Here is a 15,261-nt window from a genome sequence, read left to right as displayed (position 1 = left end):
TAATCCGTTGGTATTTGTGGTTTAAAAACAAGTGTCATAGCAGAACTGACAGCGTATAGGACAACATAGCAGAATATACAAACTCTTACATATCAAAATGTGTGTGGCTTCCATACCTGTAGCTTTTCCACTCAGCTCTCTAGTTAGGATCTCTACTAGAGACTAAATGTATGTGTCCCTCCCAAATTCATATGTTGAAACCTATCCTCCAATGTGATGGTATTGGGAGGTGGGGCCTCTGGGAGGTGATTAGGTCATGAGGGTGGAGCCCTCAGGAATGGGATTAGTGCCCTTTTATTTATTTGTTTTTATTTTTGGCTGCATTGGGTCTTCCTTGCTGTGCGGGCTTTCTCCAGTTGTGGCGAGCGGGCGTTACTCTTTGTTGCAGTGTGCGGGCTTCTCATTGAGGTGGCTTCTCTTGTTGCGGAGCATGGGCTCTAGGTGCGTGGGCTTCAGTAGTTGCAGCACACGGGCTCAGTAGTTGCGGCACGTGGGCCCTAGAGCACGCGGCCTTCAGTAGTTGTAGCACGTGGGCTCAGTAGTTGTGGCGCATGGGCTTAGTTGCTCCGTGGCATGTGGGATCTTCCCAGAGCAGGGATTGAACCCGTGTACCCTGCATTGGCAGGTGGATTCTTAACCACTGCACCACCAGGGAAGTCTGGATTAGTGCCCTTTTAAAAGAGACCCCAGAGAGCTCTCTTGTCCCTTCTGCCACGGGGAGAAGATGGTCCATTCATGAACCAAGAAATGGGCTCTCACCAGATACCAGATCTGCTGGCACCTTGGTCTTGGACTTCCCAGCCTCCAGAACTGGAGAAATAAATGTTTGCTGTCTGAGCCACCCAGTCTGTGGTATTTTTGTTACAGCAGCCTGAGTGGACTAAGGCTGTCCGTCAGCTCTGAAGCAGAGGATGGACTGGGTCATCTCTAAGAACTCTTCCTCTGTGATGTTTGGGTCTCTCAGTGAATGGACTGGGTGACACAGTGTGGCCCCCCAGTCTCTCAGAGGATAATAATTAGAGTTTTTAAAAAAATTCTTTATGTATCCTTGTTTTTTTCTCAGGTTGCTTTAGTATCTTTCCTTCTTCTGGATGTTCTTGTCATGCTTCAGTCCTTCTTCAGATGCCAGGTGACCCTTGGATTTTCATGTGGGTTTAAGAAAGAGCAAGTCGGCTGGGAGTTTTGCGTCCATGGGTGGAGCTTGTGGACTGGCAGGTGTTGCTTTTTGGGTGCTCAGGACAGCATCAGCTTGTATTTTGGAGCCCTCTAAATGCCAGACTGTGTCTGTGTTAGTGGCCCTAGTTCTCCTCTGTTGATTCAATTTAATTGATTTCATGTGTTTTGCCAGTGGTGCACACTTGAGTCCTGGAACTCTGCATGTGGCCGTCGGGTGAGAGGTGGAGGGGTCAAGTGCTCTGTACAGAGTATTTCAAAGAAGTCCCCTGTTTTCAACTAACACATGCCAGAGGCCCGAGTCTGGGTTTCTGTAGGGTCAACCGGCTTCCTCTAGTTACTTGCCTTGTATTAGCCACAAGTCCTCTCTGTAGTCTGGTTTCGGGAGTTTTGTTAAACCTGAACAAAGACGGAAGTGCTCAGGTCTGTTTAGGGAGGTCAGGTCCATCACACAACAGAAGAGGTGTTTGGACTAGGTTTTGAAGGATGAATAGAAGTTCATATCATGAATGAGGGGTAAGGGCTTTCCAGGCAGAGAAAACACACAGCATGCGCAAAGCACTGGAGGCATGAGCAATCAGCATCGGGCAGTACCAACCCCTCACAGTTTGTACAAGTAAAGCAGATCTAAAGTGATCTGAAAAACTCTCAGGGAAACATTTTGTAAAAGACAAGGCCTGGGCTTCCCTGGTGGCGCAGTGGTTGCGAGTCTGCCAGCTGTTGCAGGGACATGGGTTCGTGCCCCGGTCCGGGAAGATCCCACATGCCACGGAGCGGCTGGGCCCGTGAGCCATGGCCGCTGAGCCTGCGTGTCCGGAGCCTGTGCTCCGCAATGGGAGAGGCCACAACAGTGAGAGGCCCGCATACCGCAAAAAATAAATAAATAAATAAATAAAAGCCAAGGCCTATTTGTTTGTTAATGGTAGTTATCACAGTCTCCAGGACACTTTGTTGGACAGGTAGAGACTTTTTGCTTTTTGAAGATCATCACTTCAGGCCTTTGTGGTCACAGAGAAAAAGCCAACACAGTTGGCTGCTGGTACAGTGAATCTGTCCGTGCTTGCCACATGTAAGGTGGAAGGGACTTGGCCGGGGGGTGGTGGGGGAGAACAGCATTTGGTATGGAACAGAAGAGAGCGAGATAGGTATATATGGCAAGGAGATATATTGTCACTGAGCATAGATTTGCAGATGTAAATTCAGTAGGAAGACTCACACCAGAAACGCCATCAGAGCAGCCACCGGGGCGAGCTCTGTCTCCTGTGCAGGCACCCCAATGTTATCTTCACATCCGAAGCCTATTTTGACAGCAATGAGAAAGCACGGTCAGTTCAAAGGTATTGTAATACAAGCCTGGTGAAGGCAGTTCCTTCTTTGCTAATTTTCTCCTCGTGATGATGATAATTTATGTCAATTTAAAATTAGCAAACTACGGAAAAGATTAAAGAAGCATTAAAAAATCTTGAATTCTTTCACTTAGAGGCAACCACTGTAGACATTTTTTTTTTCAATCTCTTTTAAGCATTTTATTTATTTATTTACAGGCTGAAAGCTTAGCAATGATAATAGTTGTTACTATTATCGTGGCCTATATAGTAAGCATTATGTATGTGCCATTCACTGTTCTGAGTACCCTCTGCGTATTCATTCATGGAATCCACGCAACAACACTAAGAAACAGGTACTTTTATCCCTTTTATCAGATCGGGGAAACTGAGGCACATAAAGGTTAGGTAAGTTGCTCAGGGTCAGATGTCCAGTAAGTCAGGATTCAAACCCAAGCCTGGGCCAGACCCAAGATATATCTCTCTTGATACATTGTATTACATGTATGTGTATACATGTATTCCTCTCTTTCTATTTCTATAACAATTTAAAACCTTTTTCTTGCTGCATGTTGTACCCTAAGGATATCCATATCGTTTAAAAACTTCATGCACAGGGCTCCCCTGGTGGCGCAGTGGTTGAGAGTCTGCCTGCCAATGCAGGGGACATGGGTTCGAGCCCTGGTCCGGGAAGATCCCACATGCCGTGGAGCAACTAGGCCCGTGAGCCACAATTACTGAGCCTGCGCATCTGGAGCCTGTGCTCCGCAACAAGAGAGGCCGCGATAGTGAGAGGCCCGCGCACCGCGATGAAGGGTGGCCCCCGCTTGCCACAACTAGAGAAAGCCCTCGCACAGAAACGATGACCCAACACAGCCATAAATAAATAAATAAATAATAATTTTAAAAAAAAAGTTCCAATTTCAACCATCAGCTACTCTTACAAATTCCCACAATCAGAAAAAAAAAAAACAAACTTCATGCACAAAGCCACATGCATGTGGATATCAGAGGCTGCATTAAACCTCCCTTTCCTGTTGGACATTTCTGTGGTGTCCAGTTTCCCACCATTACAGACAGTGCTCTGAGCGGTGGACGGTGATAGGCACTCCATGCAGGGTCACCCCCTCTCCAGTCCCCAAGCGTCCTCAGACCTGAGCTGCCACCGCCCCGCCATGAGTGAAGCCACGCCAGGCTTTGCTTCGACTCCTGCAGCTTCATTCAAGCAGAGCCACCAGGGGGCGCGGCCCTGCCCGTCTGTGAAGGCCTAGGGGCAGGTGGGGTTTCCCCTTGCCTTGCTAGGGAGATGGGGCTCAGCCTGGGGAGGAGTAGGTCCGAGACATGGGGCTCTTCCTTCCACCGCATGGTGGTATTGAGGACGGGGACTCGAAACAGCTGAGAACTCTCTTTGCTGACTGGGGCACCAACAAGAATAATCCAGTCCTTTGGGCTTTGGCACAAAAGGCAGATGACATGGATCTCCCTGGGTCCTACCCATGTCCTCTTGGCGGGCAAGTAAAAGACCGTGGAAAGAAGATAAAAATCAAAGTTAAAGGGATTTAGCACAAATGAAGGGGGCTCCCATGATTTCTTGTCTTCCCTTTTTCAGTTAGGATTTGAGCACGATTCCTGGATTTCCGAATGTTAGTTGCAACAGGAATGTGTAGGAAGGTCCCGACAAGAACTGGTGTTTTCATGATTTCCAGCATGGTAGAAATGACTTAAATACGATAAGTTTAAGAACGAGCCGCTGTGACTCTCAGGGGACTTCTCCTGGCCGGGTTGTGTTCCTTGCTATTCGCGGAGGCGGTTGTTTGGAGGGCCACGTGCTTCTCGGGGTCAGTGCCACGCCTGCGGTCCTCCCGTGGCCAAGTGGGCTGCCCGATTCCCATGGCAAAGCCGGTGCTCTTCCCTGACCCTTTGTTCTCGGCGCAGGAGGACGTGGTTCCAGGCCAAGTACAAAACTTTCATGTTTGAAAAGACTCGGTTTAACTGCTGGCGGTTAGACTGACAGATTGGTATGTACCTGCGTGGTGAGCACTTTGACCCAGTAAAACGCTTCAGCGCTAAGAAGATGGAAAACCATGGCATTTGCCATCTGACCCAGCAGGAGCCTGGGGCAGAGGGAGCTCAACTTGGAAAGTCTGCTGCTGGCTTTTTTTTTCTTCCCTCCTGGTTGTTGTCGTAGCCTCGGGAGCAGATACTGCCTTTGAAACCTTTCCCCTGGCTGGCTTGACTGCCTCTGCCTCCCAGGGCAGGGGCCAGGGAGCCAGGGTGTCAGGCTGACCGAGCGCTTGGCACTGTTCTTGGGGGCGTTAAGGGCTCCCTGCACGATCAGAGGCACAGCCCGGGAGGCAGGGGCTCAGCAAGCGCTCGCCCTTCGCTGGGCTCAGCCTGTTTCTGGCTGGTTGGTTTCTGGTTGCCCGAAATGACCAGCTTCTTCTAAGGTACGGTGTGTTCGATGTTGGGAGCGGAGCACCGCTTTGGGGGGTTGGAGAGGTTGGCGTTGGCGTTCTGGCTGATGATAGAGATGACACTGGCCCGTGTCAAGCAGAATAATGGCAAAGCATTTGCCTTTTCAGTAAGCCGAGTGAATCCACTTAATGAACTCATTTCCTGATTTTGCTGTTGAAAATGGTATCTAAAGGGGTTAGAACTAATTAGTTTTGCACGAGGCAGACACCAAGCAGAAGCGAGTCTAGTTGTAAATGATGTGCTAAGGAAATACTCTCTGGATCCTGCCTGGTGGGCTCTGGAGAGGTTTTTCCATAGTTTCTTCTTCCCTGAAAATCTTCCCTGCTTTATTCAGAAGCTGCTTCTCTCCCATTCAGTTCTCCCTGCAACTGGGGGTGGGGACATCGTGCTTGCTTTGTCGTTCCATTCCAGAGAGCTTAAGGATGGTCCCAGAGGAAGGGGCCATCTGACCTTGTGTGGACAGATGTCTGGGTGGCATGGTGGTCTGGCGGCTGAGACAGGACAGTCCCGGTTAGAGAGACTAGCAGATTAGATAGAAGTCAAGCCCTTAGCCCGGCTTTTCTCGGCTTTTCGTCATTAAACAGCACCTGTGGAGTTTATGAGTTCCTCCAGGGAAAATCGCAGAAATCTACATTAGAATGCTGTTTCCTCCCAGGAGGACCTCTAAGAGTTTGTAGGAGACCATCCTGCCATCTGAATGCGTTTATGGTCACATCATATATTCTTCCTCGTCTCCTAAAGCATCACAGCCATTCCTCATACGCGAGGGCCCACCGTGCCGCGGGAGGTACAGGAGGAGGTTGGAAATGCAGTCTTGAGAGGGCTTTGCTTTTGTTGTTTGCCGAAACTTTGGTCTCATAAGAAATAAATCACCATACTGTGTGTAGGCTGAAGGATTCTTAACTTTTGCTGTAGGAATGTGGGAGAAGGAAGGAACAGGGGTTAGTGGCAGCTCAGATATGAGCTGGAATTTGGGGCATTGATGGTTACCTTCCGGGAGGCCCTGAGGTCAGCAGGGATTCCGGGGGAGGGCTGTCTCCAGAGAGGGTCAGGTGGGAGGGTCTGAGGACCACAGGTGTGTTTTGGATGTGATTCAGAATGGAGGCAGATGGCAAAGGGAGGGGAAGAGAGACCTGGCGGGGGCTGTGGATGGGTCTTCTCTTTCACGGACTTGAACTCCGGCTTTGACTCCAGGGCATGGATGCTTTCTTCTCTGCCCTCGGTCACCTCTCCAGGCGAGGCTGAGGGGAGACAGAGGACAAAGACAAGTGGGTACCAGCCCCATTTTGCACGTAGCTCAGCGGATGCTTGTGAGGGAACAGATGGCAAGCCAGGGGATGGCTGGGGGGTCCTGAGCACCCGGCGCGCAGGGCGCCTCAGACCTCCCACAGCCCCTGTCCTGCATTGCGATGGTGTCACCACCCGCTAACTCCTCTTTCCAAAGCCCAGTCTCCCCTCTTCCTTAGCCTCCACATGAGCCAGTCTTTGTGTCCTCCTTGAGTCTCAGTGCATTGCAATATTCACCTGTATTCCTCCTTAGGAAGCCTAGGGAATCTCTCTCACAGTCTGATCCAGCCATCTTAAAGTCCTTGCCTGACTCTACAGGGTTAAATCTGAATGTGTGTTCACAGGGCTTAGTCTAGACTGGCCCTCATCACCCTCCTATACCTGCCCACCCCCGCCCCCTACCATGCTCCAGCATCTGGAAGGACCTGTGTTCCCCAATCACATGTGGGTGTCACCCCCGGGTCAAGCCTGGGTGTGTTGCCCACCTCCTGCCCGAAAGCCCTTTCTTATATTCAGCTGGCAAACCTGTGCTTATCCCCCAGATTCAGCTCTTCTGGGAGTTACCCTGAGATTGACTTGAGATAGAACCTTCCATGCCCACCTCTGTTTCCTCTGGAGCTGCCCTCTTGCCTAAATCCCTGCTAAGGCAACGGTCACACTGCCTTGTTTACCTGCACTTCCTCCCTACCTGTGAGTTTCTCCAGGTCAGGGACTCTGTGTCTTTTACTTTCACCCTTAGCTCCAAGTAGGAATGAAATATTACTGCCATGTCTCCAAATTAGACTATTTAAGCTTTTAACTTTAGGGCAAAACCATGAATCTAAGAGGAAGGTTCACTGTTTCTCATGAAGCACAGAACAGGCTCGGAGTTGTTGATTTGTGGCTTAGGACAGGCCTAGCTGTATGAACTTGGTTCTGAGACCTTGAAGGCCTCCAGCTATGTCTTCTCTTTGAGCCTGGGGTGGCCCGGGTGGAGGGCGAGCGGGGTCTCTGGCCGCCTGGGGTAATGAGCCAAGTCAATGGCTGATCCTTTGCCAGATCTGCTCCGAAGAAACTGTTCTGGGCTCCATGGGGATGAGTGAGCTTGGCGGCTTCATCCAGCAGTTCAAGCCCCCGAGGAGGGGCGGAAATGCAGACACACTCTGTGTGGCTTTAGGGGGAGAAAGCCGGAGCCCAGTGAGGTGTGTGCAGAGCGCTGGGGGTGGAGGAGAGGAAGCCATGAACGTTGGCCTCAGTGTGAGCCCAGGGAAGAACGGGCACAAACAGGGCCCGCGGGGTAGCAGAGTATTCATGAGGAAAGAACAGAAGTGCACATCTTGAACTTCGATGCTCACGGGAAGGGCTCCCCTCTGACCCTGCTTGGGATGGAAAACAATCAGGTGAGTTCAGGTAATACCTGGGGCAGGGAGGCATTAGCTAATACACTTTCTGGAACTGGAACAGCGATGCCATCCTGGGGTCCGCAATGAAAACCTCAGGTGCGTCTACTTGGTACACCTGGGGCTTCTGAGTCTCCATGTGATGCTTTCACACAGGACCACGCTCCGTTTCTTTGCCGTCCTCACTATAACCTTGAACAGGTGGTCTCCCTCTCCCTTTCCGTCTCCCTCTGCCTCCTTTCAGGAGTTACTATCCGGGACCTGCAGTATTTATGGGAAATAAAGAAGTGACTAGAATAGTTTCTGTTGTCAAGCGGCTTCAAGTCTTGAGAGAAAGGGGGCTAAGCCGTGTGGAAATGCCATCTACTTGCACAGGCACGTTGCAGTTGGTGTGCCCCTAAAGGAAGCCAGTTTAACTGTTGCCATCGGAGTACAGTGAGTCAAGTTCAGTCAAGATCTCTGGTTAGCATCTAGAAATTAGAACTAGGAGCAGTTAATTCCAATTTAAGAGAGAAAACTAGAGTTTATTAACATCTACTATGTGCCAACAACTCTATATATGTTAGTTCATTTAGCCCTCATTACAACTCTGGGAGGTGGTTTGTATTATCCTCATTTTACAAGTGAAGAAATGGAGGTTCAGAGAGGTTAGGTAACTTGCCCAAGGCCACACAGCTCAAAAGAAGCATAGTCATAAATGAAGCCCCTGGTGGCCTTATTCCAAAGTACATGCTTTTTACTACCCAGCAGGCAGATTATGAACGCTTTTGCGTTTGAAAAATTGTTTGAAGTTGGTAAAGTCCAACTTTCCTGAGGGGTTTATTATCTTATAACTCAAAGGGACCTGCAGGGTCCTCTCTGAGAGTCCTGCTGGTTTTGATCTAAGTCGACACCATGGCTGAGAAACCAAGAGCTTGCCCCCAGCACATCACTGGCCTCAGTCTCCACACACAGAGGGACCCAGCCAACGATGTGCGCCTCTGGACGTCTGGAGGAAACGGGATGTGGGTGAGGATCCCTCTACGGGTTAGCAGAGATCCCTCTGGGGGAGGGGGAGAGCCGGCTCTGTTGGGTGAGCAGCAGGGGGAGGTGGTAGCTTTATTTTTATGAGCAGAATGGCCAGTGCGCAGCAGCCAGGGATACACAGAGCTGGGCGGCATCCTTCGGAAGCGAGTTCCAGCCATTCCAGGAACCAATAACTGTTGTTGACAGATGCGAGCTCTGGGCTTAAGCAGAGGTGCCTCCTTACCTGACCGATAAAAGGCAAAGCTGAAAGGTGCTCAGAAAGGAACAGGAAAATCTTTGTGGACCCAGAGTTTAGCTGGACACAGAGCTCGTCAGGGTTCCCAGTGAGTGTCAGTGAGCTTTTTAAGTGAAATGGATTTTCTGTCCCTTGGGCAAAACTTTTGATATTCTTTTTATTTTGCCACACTGCGTGGCTTGTGAGATCTTAGCTCCCCGACCAGGGATGGAACCTGTGCCCCCTGCAGTGGAAGCACGGAGTCCTAACCACTGGACCCCCAAAACTTTTGATAGTCTATTCTTTAAAAAAAAGAAAGAAAAAGGAAAAAGGTCACTTCAAGGAGAGGCCGGAACGAGAATGTTTTTCTTTGAAAGGGCTGGAGTCTGGTTTAATCCCTGCTTTAATCTCCAGGAAAGGGCCAGTCGGGCTGTCGGGGAGGCGGACACTGTCCAGGCCCCGGCGGGCTGGCCCGCTGATCATTTGTGTGTTCTGCCTGTCTCGTGAAGCAGCAGTGAGCCTGCTCGCCTTCCTCCCTCGGGGAGACCTGTCTTCACGTAGCATTCTTAGAACGCTCTTGGTTTTCTTTGTCTGGCTAGAAATGAACCTTTTTTTTTTTGCGGTCCGCGGGCCTCTCACTGTTGTGGCCTCTCCCGTTGCGGAGCACAGGCTCCGGACGCGCAGGCTCAGTGGCCATGGCTCACGGGTCTAGCCGCTCCGCGGCATGCGGGATCTTCCCGGACCGGGGCACGAACCCGTGTCCCCTGCATCGGCAGGCGGACTCTCAACCACTGCGCCACCAGGGAAGCCCTAGAAATGTACCTTTTTAAATGGGGCTTTTCATTTGCTGATGCTGTGTTTTCTTGTCATGGCAGCCCCCCTCTTGGTAAAGTACCACTAAGGAAGAACCTAAGGCAGTCCTCTTCTAACCAAAAGTTTTGGCATGGCCGGACAAGTGAACACCGTTAAAAAAACAAAAACAGAAAACAAGAACTTTAAAAAATGCTCCCTTTTCTGAAGTCACCGACGTCATTGAAAGCAAAGATTCCCTTGCCTTGGGCCATTATACGACATTCTAAAATTGTCCCAAATGTGAGACCTTGCACAAGTCACTTAATCTTATCCTGCCTCAGTTTCCTAATATATAAAATGAGAACCATGCTATGTGCATTTTAGGGCCATGGTGAAAATGAAATAAATGATAAATGTAACTAAGAACGGTGTCTGCACAAAGTGGCCCTAGTAAGTGATGACTATTATTTTGATTATTACGTAAAATGTTCTTGGGGTTTCTGTTGCTAAAGGAAATAATAACGATGTGAAGACAATCGATGCTTTTAAACCCCAGACACAGTCCCTTCACCTGCAAAATGAAGACAATAGTACTTTTGTCACAGAACTGCTGGCACAAAGGAGATACTAAACAAATATTGGTTTTCTTATTCTTTCATTCAAACTCGGGTCGCCCCTCATATATATGTATACATCTGTCTATTGATTCATAAATTGCATACATGGACCGCAGTATATCCTGTATATTATTTACATTATAAAACATACACTGAAAAATAATATAATGATTAGGTAAAATAGATATGAACAGAGGTTTTTTTTGGTTTTTTTTTTTTTGCGGTACGCGGGCCCCTCACTGTTGTGGCCTCTCCCGTTGCGGAGCACAGGCTCCGGACGCGCAGGCTCAGCGGCCATGGCTCACGAGTCCAGCCGCTCCACGGCATGTGGGATCTTCCCGGACTGGGGCACGAACCCGTGTCCCCTGCATCGGCAGGCGGACTCTCAACCACTGTGCCACCAGGGAGCCCTGAACAGAGGTTTTTATATTTTCTTTTTTTGTTCACTTTGGATGTAATGCTGTACTATGTATGTAAGTACTATAATAGGGACTTTATAAGGTCGGTCATGTGGTTCAGTGAGTATAGGTAGAACCTTCTCCTATGAATAATTGCAGGGTTTTATGGGCTCCCAGAGTACCAGCGAGAACACTTAGCCTGGGAGGATGTCCAATTTTGGTTGTGTGTGCATGCTTTGTGTCGTGAGGCCGACTCTCCAGTGCTATCCTCTAGAAGTTTTGAGGAATACCGTAGCATTCTGTAAAACTGGGACATGTTTTGACACAACTGGAAAAAAAAACACTAGAAGGTAATGGTAATACAAGTTTATAACCTTTAAACCGAGGATGTCTGAGATTTTTCAATTCTACTAGTTTAAACTTCTTAAATACTACTTTTCATGGAAGAGATTCTTGGAGATGGGCTTTTAATTCCAGACCAGGCACTAGCTGTGTGTCATTAGACAGGTCTCCCAACCTCCCTGAGCCTTAGTTTCTTCATCTGTAAAATAAGGATACAAGTAGGGAGGGAAATAATGACCAGAAAGGATTGTTGCCAGGATTAAATTCAGTGACGCTTGTGGAGATGCTTAGCAGGGTGGCCTGCCTTTGCTGTAGGTCTGTAGTTCACCAAGATCTTCAGTTGCTCTCCTACTGAGGTGCTGTGTGATGTCCATCATCCACTATAAAAATGGATATGCATAAAGCCTGCATTTCATTAATTTTTAAAAATGTAACCTTCAGCTTTTAATAAGCGTAAAAATGCATACAGTCTAAAAAGTTAAATGTTATAAGCTTTAAAATGAAAAACAGTGATCTCCTTCTCACCTATTTCCACTCCAATGCCTGCTACGTAGAGGCAACCATCTCTTAATTCTTTCTTTTTCTTTAATTTTCTGGAATTTACCTCTTTATTTACAAGTAATAACTGATGTTGCACTTTCTTGATTATTCCGAGACCATCTTTTCATTCTTACCGGGCAATGAGAATTGAGGGTTCTCACACCTCTTTCCTCCTCCCCACCAAACGTGTGTGTATCCATCTTTTTCCTTTCCCCATCTTCCAAAATAGTTATAGGCACACCTTGGAGATATTTCAGGTTCAGTTCCAGGCCACTGCAATAAAGTGAATCACATGAATTTTTGGTTTCTTAGTGCATATAAAAGTTATGTTTATACTGTAGTCTATTAAGTGTGCAACAGCATTATGTTTAAAAAATGTATGTATCCCAATTAAAAAGTACTTTATTGCTAAAAAATGAGAACCATCATCTGAGCCTTCAGTGAGTCATAATCTTTTTGCTGGCAGAGGGTTGGAAATATTGTGAGAATTACCAAAATGTGACACAGAGACAGGAAGTGAGCAAATGCTGTTTTTATTTTTATTTCTTTATTGAAGTATAGTTAATGTACAGTGTTGTTTCAAGTGTACAGCAAAGTGATTCAGTTATACATATTTATATATATATCTATTCTTTTCAGATTCTTTTCCATCATAGGTTATTATGAGATATTGACTAGAGTTCCCTGTGCTCTGCAGTAGGTCCTTGTTATTTGTCTCTTTTATATACAGTAGTGTGTGTATGTTAATCCCAAGCTCCTAATTTATCTCCACCAGGCCTCCTGCCTCTGGGTCTTCCCTCCAATTTTGTTCCAAACATCCCTGTCCAGCTGACCTGCTTAAAATATCACCTTTAGCAACATAAATCCCTAGTTCTGAAGCTTCAGGGCTGTTGCCTACTAAAACAACATCTAATTTTTACCCTCAGTTTTCGTTTTTTTCCTATCATGGTGCCACCTTTACTACTCATCAGATGCACTTATTTCCTTTTTCTAGAGCATGTGTATATTCGTGGAGCTTTCTTGCCTGTGTACCCTCCTGTTTCTTTCCCAAATGCTAGTCCCAATTTTTGGCCAAAAATATCCTACTCTTCCTTTTTGGCCCACTTTGGGTACCAGCCCCTTTGGACCGCCTGAGTTCTCACTGATTCTCCCCAAGACCCCTACCCCCACCTTACATTGTAGGAATTATGGACTATAGCACTTTTTTGTCCCTTGTCACTTACGATTTGAAGTTCTTATATTTTCACACGCCTGTTCAGATTTAGCTAGAAATGAATGGTCATGCACTGACTACCAGGTGCTCTGCTAGGCACTTTCACACTCTGTGTCTTCTGCTCTCTGTGATGACCAGTGAGTCCTTCGAAGAGCCCATTTTACAGATGAGAATACCGAGGCCCGGTGAGCCACACATGCTCTCTCCGTCTACTATACCAGGCTCCTGTGCATTAAGGTGAAGGCCGTGGTTTGACCGTCGTCGCTGCGGTGATGGGCACTGCTCCAGATTCTGTGGCTGAAGAGCTTCACACACCAGCACTGGGAGGGGCTGGGCCAGGCCTTGGAAGGCAGGCAGCAGGATGTGACGTGTCAGCGTGGGAAAGGAATCCCCGCAGTTTGCAGACTTGAGTAACTGCAGCAGGAGACGAGCAAAGGGGCCGAACCCAGGGAGCGAGTGGTAGAACCCAGTCCCGGGAGGTCACAGGCATCGCCCTGGATCCACGAGGCTTTGGGGAGCAGTTTGGCTTTGGTGTTTGACCCTGAGCGAGGCTGTCCTCTCTCTGGCTCTTTAGTTCCCCATGTGACAGTTGTGGGATCCTAGCACGCCAGCGGGCCTCCATCTCAGCCTGCTCTGTCTGCGCTCTGAGCCCTGACTCCTCACTGGCAGGTGGTCTTGTCTGTGAGCTGGAGCATTGCCAGGTGTAGGTAGGAATTTTCCACACCATTCGATTGTGGTCCAGTAGAACTAACAAAAAGGGTCAGAGCATTGTCGTACGAATCTCAGTTTCCTTCCCCATCCTCAGTTACCAGCATTTACTTAGGATTTCAAATGCCTCATTAGATCGGGAGTGGGGTCATTGTCTCTCTCACTATTTGCTTCTAGACATTAAAGCTTTGATGTTTGCTTAGGGTTGTAAAATACAATTTCCATTTTTTTTTTGTTTTTTTTTTTTTGCGGTACGCAGGCCTCTCACCGCTGTGGCCTCTCCCGTTGCGGAGCACAGGCTCCGGACACGCAGGCTCAGCGGCCATGGCTCACGGGCCCAGCCGCTCCGCGGCATGTGGGATCCTCCCGGACCAGGGCTCGAACCCGTGTCCCCTGCATCGGCGGGCGGACTCTCAACCACTGCGCCACCAGGGAAGCCCACAATTTCCATTTTTTTGAGTGTGAGCGCTCTTCTGTCTATGCCCTTGTCCCTTTTGTGTTTCTCCTTCCCTCCTTCCCTCTTTCCCTCCCCTTCCCCTCTCCTCCCCCCCCCCACCCCCAATTCTATTTTCTTCCAACAAGAGTTCTTTCAGATTACTTATCACCTCTGAGACTTGGATTTGCCATCTTTATGACGGGCTTCATAATATCCCTCACACGGCTACCAAGTGTATCGAGCGGGGGGCCTGGCACACGGGAGCCGGACAATATTAGTTTCCTTTCTTCCTCTTTACTGCTCTGTCCACACCAGGCATTGCTCTGCCTTAACCGCTGGAGTCCTCTGGGCTCAGGGTGCCAATCAGCTGCCAGGTGAGCGACCCAGGACCTTGGGAAAGGAGGGTCTGGATGCCCCGAGCATTTCTTTCAACCGTTGAGCATCATTCTGCAGGGGCTCCAGGTAAAATGGGCCAGAAGTAGAGCTGCTTTCTGTGTGCGTTAAGCTCTTCAGACAAAGATCTATAGAAACAGGAGGCATTCGTGATGTTATTAATTGGCGGCAGCTTTCCATGGACCACCCTGAATGGAAACCGACACAGGCGTCCCCACATGTGGCCCGTAATCCCTCATTTACGTACTGAAGGAGGCTGCGGGTCAAGAGAAAAGGCAGAGGGCCTGGGAGCCTCTTCTGACTCAGGCTATTAGGTGGCTCCAACCGCTCCCCTCTCTCTTTCAGGAGCGCTTTCTTTTTGTTCGTGCTAATTCCTGAAGCAATCCTCCCACCAGCTCATTTCCCCAGGCTGTAAGCAGGGGCTGACCGAGGGGAGGCCCTGTGCTCAGGAATTATTGCCCCAAGCAGGAAGTGTTTAATGGTTTCCATTTACTTTTAGTTGGAAGAAGGAAGCCTGAACCTTTCTTACAACAGAGGCAGAAAATCAACCTGACGACACCCCCATTTTACCCTCAGGAGGGAAACCAGAGCTCCTTAGGGCACCAACGGTCCCATCTTGAAATTGCTTAGCCACCTACAGAACAAGGACAAGGGGAATTTCTTATATACGTCTTAAGTCAGAGTGATGTGTAAGGAGGTGCCTGGGATGTGAAGCCAGTCTCACAACTTGTGTGACCGAGTGTGTGTCACCGTAATAAAGCAGGAAGCCAGTGTCCTGTGGTCATGTCGGGGATGGCATCTGTGCTATTTTTTTTTTTTTTTTTTTTTTTTGGCTGCACCATGCAACTTGCGGGATCTTAGTTCCCCGACCGGGGATTGAACCTGGGCCCTCTGCAGTGGAAGCGTGCAGTCCTAACCTCTGGACCACCAGGGAATTCCCCAC

This window comes from Delphinapterus leucas, chromosome 13, assembly GCF_059928025.1.
Source record: "Delphinapterus leucas isolate spDelLeu-1000000601 "Yukka" chromosome 13, BTC_Dleu_Yukka2, whole genome shotgun sequence".
NCBI lineage: Eukaryota > Metazoa > Chordata > Mammalia > Artiodactyla > Monodontidae > Delphinapterus > Delphinapterus leucas.
The sequence above is the reverse complement of the archived record's forward strand: the minus strand, read 5'-3'. Positions refer to the sequence as shown.